At 39.4% G+C, this 23,079-nt stretch overlaps 1 protein-coding gene across 1 annotated transcript in view; it reads right to left on the reverse strand.

The window, feature by feature from the left end:
• Positions 1-23,079, reverse strand: part of EXT1 (exostosin glycosyltransferase 1) — a 303,105-nt gene that overhangs the window by 277,217 nt on the left and 2,809 nt on the right. The gene's annotated exons all lie outside the window — the stretch shown is intronic.

Here is a 23,079-nt window from a genome sequence, read left to right on the forward strand (position 1 = left end):
GGTGCTCCGGCATTATGGAACCAACTGCCGGTTGAGCTCCGGACGGCATCAGACCTCCGATCCTTCCGTCGCGGGTTGAAGACCCATTTATTTGAACTAGCGGGTCTGGCCTGATGGGGGTATATGGGTTTTTATAGGCTTGTTATTTTTTATCATTCTTGTTTTAACTTGGGCATTGATTTAATTGTTTTTTAATTTTTGTATTGTTATTTATACATGCCCTGTGAACCGCCCTGAGTCCCTTTGGGAGAAGGGCGGTATAGAAATCTCAATAAATTAAATTAAATTAAATTAAATAGTCACAGCTGTAATTTAAAGCAAAAATATAACTTAAAGGTTTTGCAGGGAGTTTCGCACAACCTGAGTGTTTAACAATCCACTCTGACTAATTGTAATAGCCAGGAAGAAATACATCTGGGATTCCATCTGCTAAACCCCTGTACCATTTGAGAATATCAACAATCAGCAAACAAGGATGCAGAGGCTGAGAAAACAGGAGATATGTTGATTACGTAAACCCATGCAATAGCAAAGCATGGGGGGGGGGAAGGAAGGAGACTTGCTCAAGGCCTTTTAGTCAGCTGTATAGGCCAAAGTGCAGACTGGTATTAAAATCCAAAACTGCATCTGGTATATTCTAATTTATTCCAAGATTTCTATTTGCATGGTTTTTTTTAATATTCTAAACTTTCTCCAAGATTTTGGGATAAGAATGGAATGTGCTGTCACCACTCAGCTGTCAAACTTGAATGGTATAATTTTCTCTTTCTCTTTTTAGCAATGCACTTCTTTCAAGGTTATATTCTTTGAGAAGGAATATCAAATACAGGTAATCCTCGACTTATACCCATTTGTTTAGTGATTGTTTGAAATTACGATGGCACTGAAAAAAACATATGACCACGTTCCCACTTATGACCATTGCACCATCGCCACAGGTAATCAAAATTTGGATGCTTGGCAACTGGCAGTTTTTATGACAGTTGCCATGTCCTGGGGTCTTGGGATCACCTTTTGCGACCTTCTAACAAGCAAAGCCAATAGGGAAGCAGGTCTCTTTCTCTAGAGCAGGGGTGTCAAACCCGTGACGTCACGTGACATCGTGCGACGTATCGGAGCTTTTCCCCCATTGCCGGCAATGGGGTGGGCACGGTTTTGTCGTGACGCGTCCGGCCCGTGGGCTGGCAGTTTGACACCCCTGCTTTAGAGCCAGCTCTGGTCAGTGTTGTGGGGAACCCCAGGCATCACTCTCCCATCAATTTATTTAATATCTAAAATGAGAATACTAGGTAAGACATGGCATGGAGTTCGATATCCCTCAGAGCTGGTTGTGCAATCTGGGGGTTCCTCCTGGACTTACATCTCCTACCTGAAGAACAGGTAAAAGAGGTAACCATGGGGTTCGTCACAAAACTTTCTAAGTCAGAAGATCCTTCTCATGCCCTAGTCACCTCCTGGTTGGATTCCTGCACTCTACCTGGGGCTTCCCTTCAAAACTAACCAGAAACTACAAGTAGTCCAAAATACGAGGATGTAGTACTAATGAGTAGGTACTAATGGAGGTAGTGACAGATTTTATTTTCCTGGGCTCCAAGATCACCGCAGACGGGGACTGCAGCCAAGAAATTAAAAGACGCTTGCTCCTGGGGAGGAAAGCCATGGCAAATCTAGACAGCACACTAAAAAGCAGGGACATCAACAAAAGTGCATAGTCAAGGCTATGGTCTTCCCAGTTGCAATGTATGGCAGTGAAACCTGGACCATAAAAAAGGCTGAGCGTCAAAGAATTGAGGCCTTTGAACTATGGTGCTGGAGAAGACTCCTGCGAGTTCCCTGGACTGCAAGGAGATCAAACCGGTCAGTCCTAGAGGAGATCAACCCTGACTGCTCTTTAGAAGGCCAGATCCTGAAGCTGAAACTCAAATACTTTGGCCACCTAATGAGAAGGAAAAACTCACTGGAGAAGAGTCTCATGCTGGGAAAGGTTGAGGGCAAGAGAAGAAGGGGATGACAGAGAATGAGGTGGCAGTAGGTGTGAGCCTAAATGGACTCCAGAAGATGGTAGAGGACAGGAAGACCTGGAGGAACATTGTCCATGGGGTCGCGATGGGTCGGACACGACTTCGTAACTAACAACAACACCTACTAATGAGTACAGTCAATAGGCCAATGTAATACCACTTACAAAGTCCTACATGGCACTGAGCTGGGTTATTTGCAGGACTGCCTATTTCTAGTTACTGTTGCCCATCCCATTAGGTTTTAGAGAATGGAATGTTCCAAATCCCTCTTTTAAGCAGTGTACCTAAAGGAGTTAAGTGATGTGCTTTCTGTATGCTGCCCCCATCCTTAGGAACAAGGTCCCCTCCCCCTCTATTCGCACAGGTTTTTACATAGCCTCAACCTTAATAGCTTCCTGACAGTTAGAACAATTAACCAGTGGAACAACCTGCCTCCAGAAGTGGTGAATGCTCCAACACTGGAAGTTTTTAAGAAGAGACTGGCCAGCCACTTGTCTGAAATGGCATAGGGTTTCCTGCCTGAGCAAGGGGTTGGACTAGATGACCTCCAAAGTCCCTTCCTACTACTACTTCTACTACTACTACTACTTGTTGTTGTTGTTGTTGTTGTTGTTGTTGTTATTATTATTATTATTATTATTATTATTATTATTATTTATTATTGCCTTTGTAGAGCTGGACCAAATTGTTAGATGATTCAGTTGTGTTTGTCATAGAAAACTCATGGTGTTTGTACCAATACCGCCAGCAACAGCACTTTGACCTATATTATCACTCCATAGTGCTTTACAGCACTCTCTGGGTGGTTTACAATCCTGAGTTCTCATTTTACCAACATCAGAAGGATGGAAGGGTGAGTCAACTTTGAGCTGGTCAGGATTGAACTCCTGGGTGTGGGCAGAGTTAGCCTGCTGTACTGCACTGTAACCACTCTGCTACCAGGGCTCCTAAATTTATTATGATTTGTTATATAGATCTACTTGTATTTAATTGTATGCTATTCTTTTTTTTTTACATCAGCAAACTTCCCAGAATTACATACTTTGTGGGGGGTAACACTTTACATTATTTAAATAAATCATCATCTAGTTCTAAATTTTTAGATAAATGACAAAGCTTCTCCCTGTCTGCTTTCTCCATGATTATATACCTTCATCCATGTCCCTTTTCCCCAAACTAATACACTCCAATCATTTCTTACTTTTACAAAGAAAATGTTGGAACCTTTGATCATTTTCGTTGCTCACAAAGACATCAAGGTATCAAAATATTACAGTATCAAATATTGTCTTGACTAAGATTTTTCTTAAAAAGAAAACATTTTATTTACACTATGCAATGCACATAACATGGAAAACTATGCATATTTTTTAAAACAATAATAATTGTTGTTGTTGTTAGCTGCGAAGTCGTGTCCGACCCATCGCGACCCCATGGACAACGTTTCTCCAGGCCTTCCTGTCCTCTACCATCTTCTGGAGTCCATTTAAGCTCACGCCTACTGCTTCAAAAAGAATAATAATACGTTTGTGTTAAAACAACATGTCAGATGCTTATTCCTTTTTTAAAAAGCAAAGGGAATGGGGGGAAAAAATCCAGAGATGCAGTTCTCTGTTGCAAGCTGCTCTACTTTTAATTAAACACACTATGTGAAGTGTGCATAAAAATGAGCACTGTTCAAAGTAGGTAGGGCATCAACATAAATAACCCAGTTGTAATTGCAGAAAATTCTCTCTGCTTTGCAACCCTGCCCAAAAGGGGCATCTGGAAATGTATTATTGTTATGCCAAACCAATACCTTTGAAGGCAGTCATTTTGTAAATTTATTTTGGTCATTTTGTAGGGAAAACATGAATTATGTCAGTTTAGGGTAAGGAGAGCAAGACAGTGTAATCTCAGACTGATTGTAAATAATGCTGAAATAGCATTGCACAGCTGCTCGTGTCAGAAGGGAAGACCAACCTGGAAGCTATTATAAAGATAAAGGGGTATCGCAGCCTTCGGAACAGTTTCTCAAACTGTAGTTCATGAGTTCCATTAAGTCACACCCAAACAGCTGGAGACCCTAAGAACATCTGTACTCAGTCTCCACTCTTCCCCACTCCACCCAAGTGTGGGAACACATACAGGCACAAACAAATCCTTTATCTCCTACTCCCAAACTTTCTCATTTCTAGTTCGACCCAAACTGAATTAAGAAACCAAGATAACAAGCCCTAATCTAGACCCTGTAATTTTCAAATATGTTATTGGTTTGGATAATGATGCCAGGGGAAAACGTTCCGGAACATGAGCTATGTATTTAAAATCTTAGAATGAACAAAAGCTTAACTAGCCAAGATTTTTAAGAATGTTTTAAGTCATCCAGAGTTCAAGAACTCCCTGTCAAGAGCCTTCCCTGTTGCTGGAGAAGATTTTTCTTTTTTATTTAATCATAGCAGAATAATGATAAGTTAACCCTTCAAGTCTCAAGTCAGGATCAACTGTGAACTCCAGACCCAACACTTAGCAAATAAAAATGGGGGTGGTGGTGAGTAAATGTGAGTGACGTATAACCATTTTCACGCTTATGACCTTTGTAGCAGCCCCATGATCATGGGATCAAAATTCAGATGCTTGGCAACTGGTTCATACTTATGACCGTTGCTGTGTCCCAAGGTCATGTGATCACCTTATGCGACCTTTTGAAGAGCAAAGTCAATGGGGAAGCCAGATTCACTTAACAGCCGAGTTACTAACTTATCAGCTGTAGTGATTCACTTAGCAACTGTGGCAAGAAATATTGTAAAATGGGGCAAAACTCACTTAACAAATGTCTCACTTAGCATCAGAAATTTCAGGCTCAATTACTGGTGTACCTTCCTGTACACCAAGAGATTTGCTGCCCTAACATAAGACGTTTGCTATGGATTTCTGAAGCAGCAGTTGGACATAATTACATGTACCATAATACATAATTGTCCCATCTCCATCCAGTTCAACAAGGGTTACATGTGCCTTTTTCCTGAAGTTATCCCAAACTAAAGATCTAATTTCTTCAGAAGTTACTATGAGTATCTAGCTCTCCCGAGTTTAGTTTTTATTTTTGCCACGACATCTTACCCCATGGTTGGATGACATGCAGTATATTTAGCAAAGAGAAGCATTCCACTCAACTCTCAGCTGCACATCATAAATTAATTTAAGCAGCATCTATTACCTGTTGTACATGAAGTCTTCCCCATGTCAGTTTGGTCTAGTAGTTAAAGCACCAGGCGAGAAAGTATGAGAATGTGAGTTCGAGTTTCACCTTAGCCATGAAAGCCAGCCTGGTGACTTTAAGCCACTCATTCTCTCTCAGCCCAAGCCACCTCACAGGGTTGTTGTTATGGGGAAAATAAGAGGAGAAAGATGTGTTGGATATGTTCACCATCTTGAGTTATTTGGAAAACAACAACAACAACAATAATAATAATAATAATAATAAAGTTGGAAGGGACCTTGGAGGTCATCTAGTCCAACGCCCTGCTCAGGCAGGAAACCTTATACCATTTCAGGCAAATGGCTGTCCAGTCTCTTCTTAAAAACTTCCAGTGTTGGAGCATTCACCACTTCTGGAGGCAGGTTGTTCCACTGATTAATTGTTCTAACTGTCAGGAAGTTCCTCCTTAGTTCTAGGTTGCTTCTCTCCTTGACTAGTTTCCATCCGTTGCTTCTTGTCCTGCTTTCAGGTGCTTTGGAGAGTAGCTTGACTCCCTCTTCTTTGTGGCAGCCCCTGAGATATTGGAACACTGCTATCATGTCACCCCTCGTCCTTCTCTTCATTAAACTAGACATACCCAATTCCAGCAGAGATAATAAGTGAATAAGTACTTCCTTAAATAAAATATTCATTCCAGAGACTTCTAAAAAGATTCTAATGCAAATCCTATCCAATGCATGTTTCTTTAAAGCCAAGTGCCACTGTCTTCAACAATGCAAGTGTAAATATAAATACTGGCTTAATGCATAATCCATTTGTTAAAAACAAAGTTCTGAAAAAATGCAATTGCATCAATAAAGACAAGTGTAAGAAACTGTGCTTGAGAAACTGGGTGATTCCCATTTGTTTTACCTTTGATTATAGCCAAGAATTCTCTCTCCAAATGGAAAATGGATTTTTTTTTCATATAAGCTTAAAGTCAAAACTGAAACGATTACTTTTGGGTGTGGCAATTATATACCCTTAGTGGGGACAAATAAGTCAAAACTAATTTTTTAATCGATTGTTCACTTATCAATGTTATTTTCCATTTGGTTCTTTAATATCCACCATATATAGCTGACGCTGTAAAGGTTAAACCTATAAGCAATCATTCTGAACTGGTCTGCTTTAATGCAGAACAGAATGGGAATATTTCTTTTTTCTAATTACCTCCTCATAAGACACATGTTTTTATCAGGGATGCGGTGGCTCAGTGGGTTAGGATGCTGAGCTTGTCGATCAGATGGTCAGCAGTTTGGCGGGTCGAATCCCAAGTGCCGCATAACAGAGTGAGTGCCTGTTACTCGTCCCAGCTTCTGCCAACCTAGCAGTTCGAAAGCACGTAAAAATGCAAGTAGAAAAATAGGGACCACTACGGTGGGAAGGTAACAGCGCTCCGTGCGCCTTTGGCATCTAGTCATGCCGCCACATGACCACGGAGACGTCCTCGGACAAGCGCTGGCTCTTCGGCTTTGAAACGGAGATGAGCACCGGCCCCTAGAGTCGGAAACGACTAGCACGCATGTGCGGGGGAACCTTTACCTTTACCTTTTAAGACACATATTTATTTAGTTGTTTATCAAACATATATAAAGCTGTCCAACTCCATAGCAGTTCTGGGCAACATACCAAACTAAAAAGAGCGCAGGATAGCATAACAAAGAAAAAAGAACCTTGCAGGTCAGGAAGAGAATAAAAAACTTTGCGTTAATATGCAAAAACTTTGCATATTAAACTTCGCATACATTCAACAACCTTTAATACATCTTTACTGTTTCTGATCTTTACCAAGCAAAACCATTTTCAAGCCTTTCTGGGCTTCATAAAGTTTCAAGTTCTTCTGAGGACTTCTGACTATGATGTTACTTCTGCTTCGTACTTCTGAGTATGATGTTACAAAGGAAGACCTGACAAAATGTCAGTACTGAATAAGCTGCCTTTGCTTCCTTCCATGTAGCTCTGCACATCACAACTTTAAAATACTTGAAGGAGTGGGCGTAGAATGGAGCTTTTTTTTTAATATAATCATTCATTCTTTCCCAGAGGTACGCTTCTCAGAGTTTGGTTTTTTTTAATTAAAATCTGAACATCACTGACCATTGCCAAGCACAAAGTAATGGAAAAAGAAAAAAGAAATAGAGACTAGATGGATAATCCAGGGGGTCAAATTCGATCCCCGCTTGAATCCAGTAGCCACATTCAGATAGTCCTCGACTTACAACAGTTCACTGAGTGACCTTTCAAAGTTACAACGGCACTGAAAAATGTGACTTATGACCGTTTTTCACACTTACGGCCTTTGCAGCATCCCCACGATCATGGGATCAAAATTCAGATGGCTGGCAACTGGTTCATACTTATGACCGTTGCTGGGCCCCAAGGTCATGTGATCACCTATTGCGACCTTTTGACAAGCCAAGTCAGTGTGGAAGCCAGATTTACTTAACAACTGTGTCACTAACTTTATCAACTGTAGGGGGATTCACTTAACAAGAAGCAGCAGGAAAATTCACTTAACAAATGCCTCACTTAACAACAGAAACTTTGGGCTCAATTGTGGTCATACGTCGAGGACTACCTGTATTCTGCAATTGTCATATTCTACAGATAAGGAGCTCAAAGGCCAAGAGGTAAATGATTCACATAACATCAGTCACGCCAGAGGATTTATTTTGCAACAAGCTCTGTCAGCAGTCTTTCAACTTCCTCTGATGCTCAGAGACATGAGACAAATCAGATAAAGCAACCTGATGCTATCAGCTAGTGTTAAATAAACTGAATTCTGGAAGCTTGGCAGGTCTTCTAGCAGATTGGGTCCCTTGGCTTTTTGCAGAGGAACAGCCTGGTTCAAACTCCCATATCCATTAATTAGTTTTTCCTCTATTTCTCAACCAAACTATTTCACGGTTTTTCATGTTATTGCAGCACATTAAATAGGATACGTTGGAACATATCTATCTACGCCTCTCAGGTAAAGTCATAAAAAAAAATTAAAGTATTGCTCTGTTCTAATTTAACATACCCTTGCTTCATCACTTCTCACATCATGTGAGAAAACTTTGGGAAACTGAGGTGTCAAAAAAAGGAGGGGGGAAAAGGGATAGGGACAATAATTAACTGAAAGCTCTAAAATGTCAACCTGACAAGGTTTTAAAAGGACTGAAATTCTAATAGCAGTAGATCAAAGTACTAAGGGAAGGAAAGAAAAACACAAATGACATCCAATTAAAGAATGGAAAAGAACGCGCTCTTTTGTAGGACAATATTTCGGCAAGAATTTTGCAAATCTCCACCCCTGGAAATACTCGTGCAAAAAGACATCTCTCAAAAATAAGAAAGAAATTTGAACACCCTACCCACATTGGATCGAATGCACTACAGGTAGTTCTCAACTTGCGACAATTAAGACCAAAACTTCTGTTGCTAAGCGAGACAGCTGCTAACTGAGTCATGCCTGATTTTAACCACCTTTTTCTGCAACCATCAAAAATACATGTCAGTTCCCCAAGCACCAGAATTTTAAACATGTTGACTGTGGGGATGCTGTAATGGTCGTAAGTGTGAGGACTGGCTATAAGAAACTTTTTTCAGCACTGGTGTACTTCAAACAGTTGTTAAAGGAATAGTCATAAACCGAGGACTTGTACTTGAGTTGGAAGGCCTTCACAAATTGCAAGAATGCCAGCCAAAGCATGAGACAGTCCCACTCAATTGTTCAGACCTAGAGGTAAAAAATAAAGGTTTCCCCTGTCCAGAGGTAACGTTGTCCAAAGACTCTTTCCGTGGTCATGTGCCCAGCATCACTATACACCAGAGCGCACAGAACGCTGTTACCTTCCCATCAAAGTGGTACCTATTTACCTACTCACATTTGCATGCTTTCGAACTGCTAGGAGCAGGAGCAAGTTACAGGAGCTCACCCAGTTGTACAGTGCTCCGGTCTCAAACCCAGGCTGTCAGCTTTCCAGCTGACAAGCTCAGCGTCTTTAAGACCTACTTCAATGTTTTCCCCAAATGAACACAGATGGATTGACAAAGATAATGCAGTCCAGCCTCAATACCTATGCCTAATTTCCTTTCAGAGGGAAATAAATCACCACTGAATCCAAGGAGTATAAATAAGTTTGTCCACAGCCATAGTTTAAAAATAGACATTTTGACTACCTTTATACCATCAACAATCAAACAGGACCAGATGGTGAATAAAGAAAAAAGACGACCAAAGACTAAGGTCTGAATCACTTCCTTTCCATCTGCAGATCAAGGAATAATTTCTGCGCTATTTTAAAGGTTTTCTGCCTACGTCAGCTCAATGGCTGAGTTCATAGATAAGGCTAAGGGGAAAAACTAGGCAAGTTTTAGTCTTGTTCCACTGAACATGTCAAAAAGGTGCATACATAATATTAAGTGACAAGAGGTTAGTGGCAACACCACACAATCTCTTTAAAAAAAACCAACCACAATATGGTTTGGTATAATGTGTGAACCAAGCCAATATAATAGACGACAAAGGTTTATTTTTCATTTTATAGACATTTGAGAATGCTTTGTTTTGCCTAAGAAACCACTGTTGCAAGTCACAGATTTATGAGAAAAAGGCAAGGAAAGCATTTAAAATCCGACGTGAGGAAAAAGTTATAAAGTAGATTGCCAGGAGTGGAACAGGAAGTCTACAGCAGGAAAAATGAATTAGTCATTGTCCCTCCCAAGTCTTTCCACATATTATGTAAAGAAGATTTTCTGAAGAACTATCTTGCCTCAAGGGAAGCAGATTAAGCTGGATGTCAACAGCAGTGGGGAAGAGAAAAACTGGAATAAATGTATTGGGGGGGAAAGAAAAAGGCCGGACATCAATGAAGCCAGTGCAGAGAATAAATATGTAATTAACTTGTCGACAATGCATGATGACTTTGGGCAAAAACCAGACATGATGGTTTTTCTCCACAATTCCTTCCACTGTATCTCATTTTCCAATCTGAGAGCCCAAGAATACAATTAGCAGGAATCTCCTTGGTGGAGAGGATGGTGAAAGGAATATGGGAATATAGAAAGCAGAACAAATCTGTACCTATCCCCAAGGATGTAAAAGGTACTCCTTGACATACAACCATAATGGAGTCTGCCCATTATTGTTGAACATTGTAAAATGGTCAGTCATGTGACCGACCTGATTTTACAACCTTTTTTGCGGACGTTATTAATCGAATGTGGTGGTCGTAAAGCTCACACTGCAGCCATTGAATGAACCAATGGCTCATTATGGTTATGCTTTCGCTGAAAACCAGAAATGCCAATTTTTGGCAAAACCATGATAAAACATGATCGTGTGACTGACTGCAAGGGTTTTCAAATGGCTATAAATACAACTGTGTTGCTGAGCGCCTGAAGTTTGGTCATATCATCATGGAAGGAGCCCAACTGTCAGGACTTCAAATCTGGGTCGTACATCCCCTTTCACGAGTCGGTGACAATTCTGAATGGTCGCTAAATGACTGGCTTTAAGTCAAAGTTCACTTGTGTTCAATGAAAAGTATCACTAAATATCATTGGATGATGAATATTAGCTGGTCACAACCAATTTTTCTTAGATGCATCATTTCAAAAATCTTGATGAGGGAAAAAAGAATAATTCATGAAGTCTTTGTTCCCCAAAACAATGATCCATGCAAATATAGGTAGGCCTCGACTTACAATCATTCATTTAGCAAGTGTTAGAACAGGACCAAAAAAGGTGACATAACTGTGTTTCAGTTACAGCTGTTGCAGCATACCCATGATCATGTGACAGGGCTTGGCAACTGTCTCATGTTTATGACAGTTGCAGTGTCTCAGGGTCATGTGATTGCCTTTTGCGACCTTCTTTTAATTTACTGTACAGAGACCTTTAAGTTTTGTTGTTGTTAGCCGCCCTGAGTCCCTCGGGAGATAGGGCGGGATATAAATCCCATTAATAAATAAATAAATAAATAAAATCAATGGCGAAACCAGATTCACTTAACAACCATGTTACTAATTTAACAACTGCAGTGACTCACTTAACAAATGTGGCAAGAAAAGTCATAAAATGGGGCAAAACTCACTCAACACATTTCTCACTTAACAACATAATTTTTTGGCTCAATTGTGGTCGTAAGTTGAAGACTACCTAAACAAGCATGCTTGCCAAAGTTATCTAAAATGGAAATGTGTGCTGTAGTACTAGTCTGACTATAATTTCAGTCACAGAAAACATCTGAACCAAGGATACTCCAGATAACTGCAACAAGAGTACCATTAAATGTTGTAAGATCTTCTAAAACCACTGTTGCTTGTTTCTTACTAAATAAAGTAATCAAAGCACTTTTCTGTCACACTTTTTTTTCAGAACACCATTCTTCCATTTTATCATTGTTATTTTAGTATTCACAGCACAAGTGCACCAGGAGCTTTACATAATTTCCTATCACAGAGGATAAGAGAGATTGACAATTAATATGTTACAAACAGGATAACTTAAACTCATAACGAGCCTGGCATCCTTCATTGTGCTCATACTAATTTTGTTTTACTGCCACCTCAGATGTTATCAGACAGATTATTTTTCTTCCGAACACAGAATTTCAATGTTCACTTCTATCCAAGGCCAATCTTCAAAAGAAATTAAGCAAAATGGAATCAAGAATGATGCTACACAATAAAATTTCCCTCTTTAGACAAATTATATCTCTCTGTGTGTAACTATACTGCATAAGAGTATATAGTATATAGCAAATCAAAGAGGGATTTTAAAAAAATCAAAATCAAAATACTACAAAATCCCTGGGTATAACATTGCTACTTTATAAAGTATATTTTTTTTCTTGCTGTGATCCAGAATTCATCTTCCTTTCTTCTGCAAATGATAAGTTTGATTTGCGGAGGCAAAGTCTGATTTGACACCTGCAGAAGACAGTTGCTGCAATGTGCATGGCACAGGTTGTACCTATAAATCAAATTCTCTTATCAAATGCGTCTGTGGTCATTTGCAGCTTAAGGCAAGGGAGGAAATATGCCTATGGAAATTCTCAATATCCAGGTCATGGTTGTCCCAAGTCAAGAATGACTAAAAAGCCCACATATAAACTCTAGATTCACATGTCATTTTATCATTTATCTGTACCTGATAGAATCATAGCAGCACTTTCATTTATGCACCTTTTCTCCGCTCGTTTATTGTATTTTAATCCCATCTGTCTCCCACCACAGGACTTAGAAATCCCTGTGTAGACTGGAAATTTGAGTTCTTGCTGTCCACTCTGGAGTAGAATACAGGTAGTCCTCGAGTTACAACCACAAATGAGCCCAACATTTACGTTGCTAAGTGAAACATTTGTTAATTGAGTTTTGCCCCATTTTATGACAGTTGCTAAGTGAATCATTGCAGTTAAATTGGTAATATACGGGTTAGTTCCAAATGACTTTGCTTGTCAGAAGGTCGCAAAAGGTTATTACATGACCCCGGGACACTGCAACCGTCATAAATATGAACCATTTGCCAAGCATTTGAATTTTGATCATGTGACCGTGAGGATACTACAATGGTCGTAAGTGTGAAAAACAGTCATAAGTCACTTTTTTTGAATGCCGTTGTAACTTTGAACAGTCACCAAATGAACTGTTGTAAATCAAGGACTACTTGTACTTAGAAGCTGATGTGAATCCAAGTCAATGTATGTAGTAAACCTGCATTTACGTAAGCCTAAAACCAAAGAATCTGCCGCAACCTGATACATCTTTTTGCAAGTAAATGTGCATTAGAAAGCATTAGAAACCAGCATGCATTTCCTAAACTCAACACTATCCCATACATACACCATTCCCAGATAAAACAGCCCAGTTTTTTAAAAATTTATAAAACATGTACTATTTTCTATACAAAGAAATCTAATCTCTGATTTATGTTCAATACCAATTTATTGACCATTATTAATTGAGTGGGAGAAAGTTAGAGAAGAACTGAAGGCTCATTCTAAAACACCCAGTCATGAAGGTGGGAGAGGAAAGCTTATCAGAGACAGACATCAAAGCTCAACACATACACACATTCCAGGAACTCAAAAGACACTTTAATTGAGTAGCGGCAAACAAAGAGAACTTGCAGATGATCGTGATTTATAACAAATCTGGTGTCAGAAGCACAAGTCCAAGCATACAATTATAGCCCATAAACATCATGCAGGGTAAATGGGAAAGAGACAACCTAATCTTTAAACCTTCTCAATTAGCACTCTTAAAAACCCTACATAACTTGGTTCCCCAGCAAGCTAATCAACAAAATCAGGGCTAATTCTGTTCCATTCAGTTGCACACAAAATACGTGACATAGAAACAGGTAAACAAAGCAAATGAAGGAAAAAAAACATCACTTGAAGAACAGATTCAAAGTTACTGGTGGTTAAAGTGATTTGCCCTAGGAAGCAAGAAAATGTTGTGGAGAGTTGATTTTTATTTTAGTGCACTGCCTTGTTGATTTTAAATGTTATAACAAGCGTCTGCGTATTTGATTTTTTTTAATATATTGGAGGGGATTTCAGTGTTTGCTTCACTTTAGATGGATGCATTAAACTGCTTTTATTTTCATGGCTATAAAGTTTGTTATATAAACATGTAAAACATTTGGCAATGTTATTTTTTTCATTGTTAAGTGATAATTTAATGCATTCAAGACTGCAACTTTCCAACAAAAGAAAATTAAGAAAATGGAAGCTGCTTCTCTTTTGCACTCAAAGACCTAAGTACCGTAATGCAATATTTTTCACCTGGAAAGGTATTCTCTCTGCAGGGTACCAGGATAGAGTTTCTCCTATTTGGGGGAAATCTGCAGACTCACCATATTCTCTACATTACATTATAAACTCTTGTCAACCTACATAGAACCTGTCTATGGAGATTCTCAGTCATCCAGGTCATTGTTGTCCCAAAGGTGGTTTTTCAAAAGGCACATTTTGAAGACATTTCACTTCTCATCCAAGAAGCTTCTTCAGTTCTGACTGAAGGCTGGAAGATGGAAGAATGAAAGGAATATAAATCCTTCCGTCCTCCAACATTCAGTCAGAACTGAAGAAGCTTCTTGAATGAGAAGCAAAACGTCTTCAAAGAAAAAACAAAGGCCAGTTGCCTTTTGAAAAAGCACCTTTCGGACTAACTAGAACTTATACCTTAAAGTTACTTCTATCTCTATGCAAGGTCATTCAACAAAACCTAAATCTTCTTGGTTTCACAATCAAGAGGATATCACCAAGCACAGTGGCCCCCAACCTTTTGGGCACCAGGGACCGATTCCGTGGAGAGAGGTTTTTCCGTGGACTGGAGGGGGCGTGGTTTTACATGCTGCCTGCATCCCGAGGATGGGGCTTCACTTGTATGCACAGCTCAGTTTCTGCCATGCCACGGACCGGGGCCAGTCCATGGACCAGGGTTTGGGTACCCCTGACCTAGCACACGTTCACAGTATACATACAGTAGTTTTTGTATTATTGGCTCTTAGACAATCAAAATAGAATTGTTGTGATATATTATTCAAAAGCATCAAGTTTGGTTTTAAAATTCTTTCCCTATTATTCAAACACATATAGAGGGACAGATAATTACAAACAGCCCATTTTACAAAATGAAACATTTTGTTTTAATATGTCAGGTCAGTCAGTCAGGAAACAGAAGGGGCTACCACAAAGAAGAGGGAGTCAAGCTATTCTCCAAAGCACCTGAAAGCAGGACAAGAAGCAACGGATGGAAACTAGTCAAGGAGAGAAGCAACCTAGAACTAAGGAGAAACTTCCTTACAGTGAGAACAATTAACCAGTGGAACAACCTGCCTCCAGAAGCGGTGAATGCTCCAACACTGGAGGTTTTTAAGAAGAGACTGGACAGCCATTTGCCTGAAATGGTATAAGGTTTCCTGCCTGAGCAGGGGGTTGGACTAGATGACCTCCCAAGGTCCCTTCCAACTTATTATTATTATTATTAAGTGCATCTCTTTATTCATCTTGCTACACATATGAACCTAGTTTCTGATGCATGCTGGTACTCATTGCCCTTCAGTGATTGGGATTTGTAGTTAGTTCATCCAAAAAAAAGAAGAAGATCATGGCTTCTTTTCAAGTGTGGAATTTCTTCACGTCTATTTTTCTACCCTTTTGTGCTTTAAACGTGTCTATTCTTGCTCAACTAGCTGCCTACTATTCCTTAAGATTCCTCTGTGAACAACAGTGGATTTCTGGAACACTATTCTGAATTCCGAAACTCCTGTTAGATATTATGCAAAGCCGTAGAGTTTAAAAAGTAAACCCTAGGAAAATAAAGAGGCAGAACAGCCCTTTTCAATAATCTATAAAACTCCTTAAAAAGCAGAGAATTACACAACTGAATTCTAAAGAGGTACAATGAAATCTATTACTTTACTTAAGTTTGTGGCCGTGAAGTTAGAAAGCTGCCCAAGCAAAGTATCTGAATGGGCCAAAAAAACCTGAATCCGAGACTTGGCAATCCCAAAGTATACATTCTTCCTCTAAGCCATCATCTGCACACAAGCAAAATGTTCTGATCCACCAGAGTTTCTAGTATGCTTACTGTAATCTTTTCTTCACTCGACATATTATGCATACAGATAGAGCATAATTTAAAGCTAAACTTAAGTTAATTCTTAATATTTAGAGACCTTCAGCTCATCAGTGGCTACTTACCACATTACCCTCTTTGAATACAGTGCCAGTCTATGGACAAAATATATTACACGTCGGTAGATTACAACAGAGAAGAAGCTATTTTGCTACATACATTGAATGAAGCTAGCAGAATTATTACCGGATGCCTTAAACCAGAGGTCTTCAAACTCGGCCCTTTTATGACTCATGGACTTCAACTCCCAGAATTTCTCAGCCAGGCATGCTGGCTGAGGAATTCTGGGAGTTGAAGTTCATGAGTCATAAAAGGGCCGAGTTTGAAGACCCCTGCCTTAAACCTATCCCTCTACATAAGATCTACCACCTAGCTGGCATTGCTCCGCCTGCTGTCCACAGAGAAGCAGCACAGACTCAAATCATCAATATTTAGATAACACCCTCTCTGTGGCCTACAACACAGACTAAACTCCAGGGAAAGCTTCCTTAGGCCGATGGAAAATTTTGAAGAAATTGAAAGCAGAGTGGACCAATGGAAAGCTACAAAGAACAACACGGGATGGAACCAATGGATGTACTTTTACCTGGGTCTGACGAAAGCTGGGAAGTATGAAAATCATTGAACAAACTGTGCACAGGTACAAAATCCAGAGACACTCTGAACAAATGGGACTATCTGGTGATTTGTGTTCTTTGTGACTGTGGTGACATGCAGACAACACCACATGCAGACAACACCTGCCTTTTGTGTCCCGATCAAGTGTACCCTTGAAGACCTCATGGCAGTACGACAGAATGCAATTAATGTTGCTAGTTTCTGGACAAAATCTTGTTTAATTTGTACATATTTTAATTCTGTATTTTATATTTTAAAATTTTATGCTATATGGTATGCCTTATTTAAATTGGCTTTTGACATGAATAAACAACAAGCAACCTACATTCAAAGATGGGTAGCTATTTTTCTCCTCTTACCTTAATAGCATATTCATTGTGGCTATTCACAGTACAACACTGAGGCAAAGAACATAGAAAAACATTGGAAAATCAAATTTCAGCAAGCCACCTATCTCCCTTCCATTATGCTAATCCACACCATTGATCCTGCATTAGTTTTCCTACTATCAATGACATTCCAGATGTGCTGAACTTCAATCCCATCACCTTTGCTGTGACCAGCATAATCTGCAACCACCATAAAGAAAGCTATCATAGATATTTCCTTGCAAACTTCATCACAAAAATCTATATCATTGATTTCAAGCCTTCTCTACAGAAGGAACAGCCCTTGATTGTTTTATAATTTACCAATTAAGAACTTGACTCCTCCATATTCTTTACTCAATATTTTCCCAGTGGAAAAAGGCTTACCATCAAGTGCTTCTGTTTCAAACAATTTATTTGCCAGTCTTCTCACTACAGCCCTCAAGAGTATTTCGGAGAGGGCAAAATTACAAAATTCAAACAATCCCCAAGATCAGTTCTATAGATTTCAGCTGAGAGGTAGTTTACTTTATGCAACTGAATCCTAGAATAGTTACCTAAAAAGAAGACAGACCGTGTAATATTAGCCACGTGGTTTGTTTTGATATTAAGTCCTATAGTTGTTATTTTGGCTTAGCATTACATGATAACCAACCCCTGCTGACTTCTCAACCAACCAGTCAAAACTAAACCATGGCTTATAATTATAGATGAAAGTACCAGGATATGCAAGGTATTGAGGTGGGCCCATTGTTGTTTACATCTAGTCTTCTCTTAATCTTTGTGATTTAAAAATATAATAGTTTGATGTACTCTTTTTATAGTCTCCCATGTGGTCCAGAGTCACTTTTTCATGAAATGAGTGGCCATATAAATTTGATGAATACATAAAATAAATAAATCCACATAACAAGGCCAGTCAATTCTTTAAAATGTCGGTCAATTCACCATACACCTTTAAATGACTCTCAAGATAAAGGTAAAGGTTTCTCCTGTCCAATCATTTCAGACTCTAGGGGGCTGGTCCTCATCTCCATTTCTTAGCTGAGGAGCCAGCATTGTCCAAAGATATTTCCATGGTCATGTGGCCAGCATGACTATATACAGAGGCGCACGGAACACTGTTACAGAATAAAAGAAAAATAGAGTTGGAAGGGACCTTGAAGGTCCAATATCCTGGTCAAGCAGGAGACCCTATACCAGAGATGTCAAACTGCCGGCCCGCAGGCCAGTTGCATCATAGCAAAACCGCGCCCATCTCATTGCCAGCAATGGAAAAAAAGTCACGATACATCGTGACACGTCACATGACGTTGCGTTGACACCCCTGCCCTATACCATTCCAAACAAGTAGCTGTCCAGTCTCTTTTTATAACCCTCCAGTGATGGAGCACCCACTTCTGGAAGCAAGTCGTTTCACTGATTAATTGTTCTATTAGAAAATTTCTTAGTTCTAGGTTGCTTCCCTCCTTAATTAGTTTTCATGCATTGTTTCTTGTTTTGCCTTCTGGTGCTTTGTAAAATAGGTGGACACTATATCATGTCATATTACCTTCCCACTGAAGTAGTACCTATTTATCTATTCACATGTGCATGCTTTCAAACTGCTAGATCAGGCATGTCAAACTGCCAGCCCGCGGGCCGGATGTGTCATGTGAAAGCCGTGCCCACCCCATTGCCGGCAATGGCAAAACTCCCGATACGTCACATGACGTCGCGAGTTTGACATGCCTGTGCTAGATGTACAGGAGCTGGAGCAAGTAATGGAAGCTTACCCCATCATGTGGCGCTCAGGTCTTAAAGCACCTCTAGGAGAAGAAAATGAGTTTAGAAAAATTGCATAAAAGGGTCAAGTACCTTCTCACTCCTGATCTTTCCACTTCTTACTTCCAGGTAAAAGGTGGAAAAAAATAGAATATTTCACTGACTTTCACTGCTGATCACTTCTGCCAAAATATTAACTTTTTGAGTAAATATTCACTCTATTCTTGGGAGGGTCGATAGTCCATTCTATGACCAACACCTGCAGAGGCTTCTCTTTAATTATTATCTTAGTTCAATCCCTAAGAGAGAGAAAAAAATACCAGGATTCATAGTAGAAACATTACTTACCTAGAGGGACCAACTATTCTAAAAATTCTCTGGCCACAGCACACAAATGAGAAAGACTCTTAATACATTTCATTCGCTAAGCTGGAATGTTTTACAAGGCATCCTAGCAATCTTCAAATCAAAATATGTATCTGTGTTTGCTATTGCTTGACAAGCTCAACAAAGTTTACTTATCTTGACCGAAAATGACCAAAAAAGCCAGGTTTCAATAGTAAACAGAATTCTGGACTCACGCTTTCAATAAGTTATAAAGTGCTTTGCTGCGCTTTGGCTTAGCTTGCTGTAAAAAATGTGATTTATAAACACTATCTTACTGATTAGCATGTTGGGCAAACTCATCTTGCTGCAGCCTGTAAATCATGGTTACATAGCCCATGATTTAGTTTTATCAAAAAGTAGCATTATCTAACCAACTCTGTCTTAATTTCTCAGTTAATCGGGGGAGACCCATTTAGGAAAAGAGAGACTAGCAGAAAATTTTAGGCTGTGGGAAAATGGAAGCAAACGTTGGAAGCCAATGGCAGATCGCTTCCACACTGTTGCTATGAAAATTGCAAAGATGTCCAACGGGCTCAGCTTGAGGACCTCTTGACCATTAATAAAGCCAGTTGCCATTAAACTAATTCATAATGATGGTTATGTGCTGTCACATTTCACAAGTAATGTAAAGCCCAGTTAAATTTCAAAGGAGTTAAAAGCATCCTAATCAAAGTATCCTAATCAAAGTAGCTTAATTTATTTCAGCCAGCATCAGCTTTATCTGCTAAGATGTATAACTTCAAGGAAAATTAATTAGTTTGCTCCTGCAGATGGGTTTTTTTAAATAAAACCTGGAAAGACTAAGCTAAAACACGTCTTGAACACACTGCAAAAGAGGTAGTGGGCTTATTAGAGGAAGGGGTAGGGTAGGGGGGAACAGATGGAGGAAAAAATGTGGGGCACTCAGCACTTTCTCTAGACAACATTTCATTGCAATTAACTTGCTAAACTTAGTTGTTCCTCTTGTCCCTTTTTGCCAACTGAATATGTAAAACAGATTTCACAGAAAATTCAGAATTAAACATTCTGACTTCATCCAGGTTATTGAGAAACAGATTCTGCTTCCTCTAATTTGCAGGCCCCTTCAAAAAGAAATCTGTTTAGGTTTAAATTCAGAGAAGCACAAATAAGGCTGCAGACTAACAGAAGGCAAGTTTTTTAAAGAGAGACAGAATAAGAAAGAGAATCTACATTCCCACCCCCCCTGCCCCCCCCCCCCGGCCGATTTTGCCAGGCTCCCAGACCAGAAGACTACTTGCTAAATATTTGAGCTCCTGTCTTGCACAGAGATCAAGGTAAGATTAATTACTCAGGAAAGTGAAGATCAAGTATCACAGGAAACTGAGAGGCAAGTAAGTACCTGATTTATTTATGTGCACCTCAACAACAACAAAAAAGACATTTCAAAGCTGTGTCTGGTTCCAGAAATGAAAAATGTCTTGCTGGAATGGACATCCTACATCCAAACAGTAGCCAGCTATTTTGGCATCGCAATACGCGGCAGTGTTTACCTTCCACCTCAGGTAATTAGATATACACTGCCCCTGTCCATTGAGGCTCCCACACTGCTGACATGTCTATTAGCAATTAAGAGGAAATTTAGCGCACCGGATCATATTTTGCCTGCTTTTTAAAAAATAAACTATTAAAAACTTCTATCCAGTGCAAATCGGGATGGTTCATACTGAAATATTCTCTAAAATAACTCCATTTACTTTTCACCCTATTAAAAAAATATTAATAAATAACACATTTGTACGTAAAAACAGATACAATGTGCTTCTAAAGGATTCTGGAAATAAGTCATGCTTCAAGAAATTATCAGATCAGAGTTCATAAATAGTCAAGGCTGGAAAAAGGCTTCAACAGAAGATGGGAAAAGGAAGTAAAAGAAAAGGATGTAAGCTCTTGCAGGTATTTCCCTCATCCTGCACCCCAAAATATAGCCAAATCAACTGATTTCACACGCATTCTTTATGTAAACATGCCTGCAAGTGTGGTGAACGTAAGCGACTGGAGAATCTAGAACTACTGCATGAGAACCAAACTTTGCTTGCAATTCAATGCAACGCCATCAAGACTGTCACTATATGACCATATGGCAAACGTGGGAGCAGGTTTTGTGCAAGAAAGTCTTTCATTAGTTTACTGTTAAACAGAAAAATACTCCATTGTGAGGCAATGCAGTGGTCACCTCATGACCTTCGTTTGCAGAAAGGACAACTGGCTTCACATAGCCTCAACAGACAATTGTCAGAAAAACTGCTGGGTGACAAAGCTGTCTGTGCAAGTGTGTCCACATTGTCCATAAAAAAACAGATAGGCTAGCTCAGGTAGTAAAAAGTATCTTTGATGATGGGCCTCTCAGGGAAGAGGTATCCCTGCATGGCCTTACCTCCTATTGGAACCACGTTGTGAGTGGATGGTCTCCCCGCAGGCAGCCATTTTGTGAAAGCAGCCACAACAGATGCTCAGATTTTTAATACTCCCCTTGGCTGAAAAGATAAAGCTCTACAAAGCATGGGTCTTCCATCCTGAAAGAACTTAGCTGATAATCCATTACTCAGGTATTTCTAGTAAAGAAAAGAAGGTAGATCAACCCAACTGCTGGTGACTTCCTGAATCCATCAATATTTTCTTACAAAACATTGTGGACTTGTCCAGGGAGTCGCCTGAAGTCAAGACTAATCTGAAGGCACACACGGACAAACGGTCTACCAGTGTCTTCTTTCAGGATTTGTCAAATTTCCCACCTAAATGGATTTCTCTGGAGTTATCCCATCTAAGCATTAACCAAATCTAACCCTCCTCAGCTTTTTCTTGACAGCAAGCGAAGTTGACCAGGAACATCTCTCCACTGTGATATACTAAATTGTTTGATTAGAAACAGGGGAGACTCAGGTTTAAATTTCTCTCTAAATTTTGGAAACTTGCTGGAAGGCTTTGATCAAGTTGTTGTCTCTCAGTCATACATTATTACCCAGAAGTCCCAGAGAAAAGTTGGGATATAAATCTAATAAATATTTTCAAGTGTCAGCTCATTTGCAAGGACTGCAATCTCACTTTTAGACATTTTGGTAATTCTGATATGAAATATAGTCCTGATCTAATGAACCTCTAAGCAAGTCTTGATGTATACTGCTTTAGAACAATATGTGTTTACATAACTGATCTTCCCTATTTGCTCATTGTGTAGTGTGTTTCTTTAACACAGGGATCTTAACTCTGCAAACACAGCTGTGATCAGCATTTAAACCTAGCTAATTAGTTTCAAACAGATTCATTATCACTAAAACCCTTCCATGGCCCTCCTTGCAAAACTGTTGTGTCAGCATCTTCAGATTAAAGAAACCCTCATAGGAGCTATTTTTAAAAAGGAGAATAGCAAATAAGCGCACAATCCTGTTCATAAGATAAGACAACCTTTATTGTCATTTTTTTGATGTGAGCACAACAGCACACATCAAAAATGAAATTTAGTTGCCCGCTCTCAAAGTGAAACACATACATGACACACACCTAAACATACTATATATAAGATATGTATAGACCCACACCCCTACATATACATAACAAATAAATATTAAATACTGTTCATCTTGAATATATAACAGAAGGAGGAAGCTTGAGAGTTCACAAGGTTAATGCCAAAAAAATCAACTATGGGATGTCAAGAGAGTTCACACGGACCTGTTCTTGCAGCACCTCTTGATGTAACCCTAGCTAGCTTTAAAACTGTAGAGCAGCCTAGTGTGTAGGTCTGAAGATCAAGCTCTGGGCAGGTCAGAAAGCTGGTTAACATACTTTGGAAATAGAGGATTCTACAGAACATACAATATCTATCTGCTATCCAAAGTAACTCTGCAGAATTAATTTCAAAAGGAAATAAGAGAGACATAGAATGGAAAAAACCACAGGAAATGTTTATCTCACTGGAAATAGCCATCAACATGGAAAAACATATGTAAAGGGCTTGAGGTTGGAGCAATTCCACACCTCATGTTGACTGAGGTTACAGCTTTTGTAGGAAAGAAAAATAAATGAGACAGTGAAAGACAGTGAT

Source organism: Vipera berus, assembly GCF_964194415.1.
Source record: "Vipera berus genome assembly, chromosome: 3".
Lineage (NCBI taxonomy): Eukaryota > Metazoa > Chordata > Lepidosauria > Squamata > Viperidae > Vipera > Vipera berus.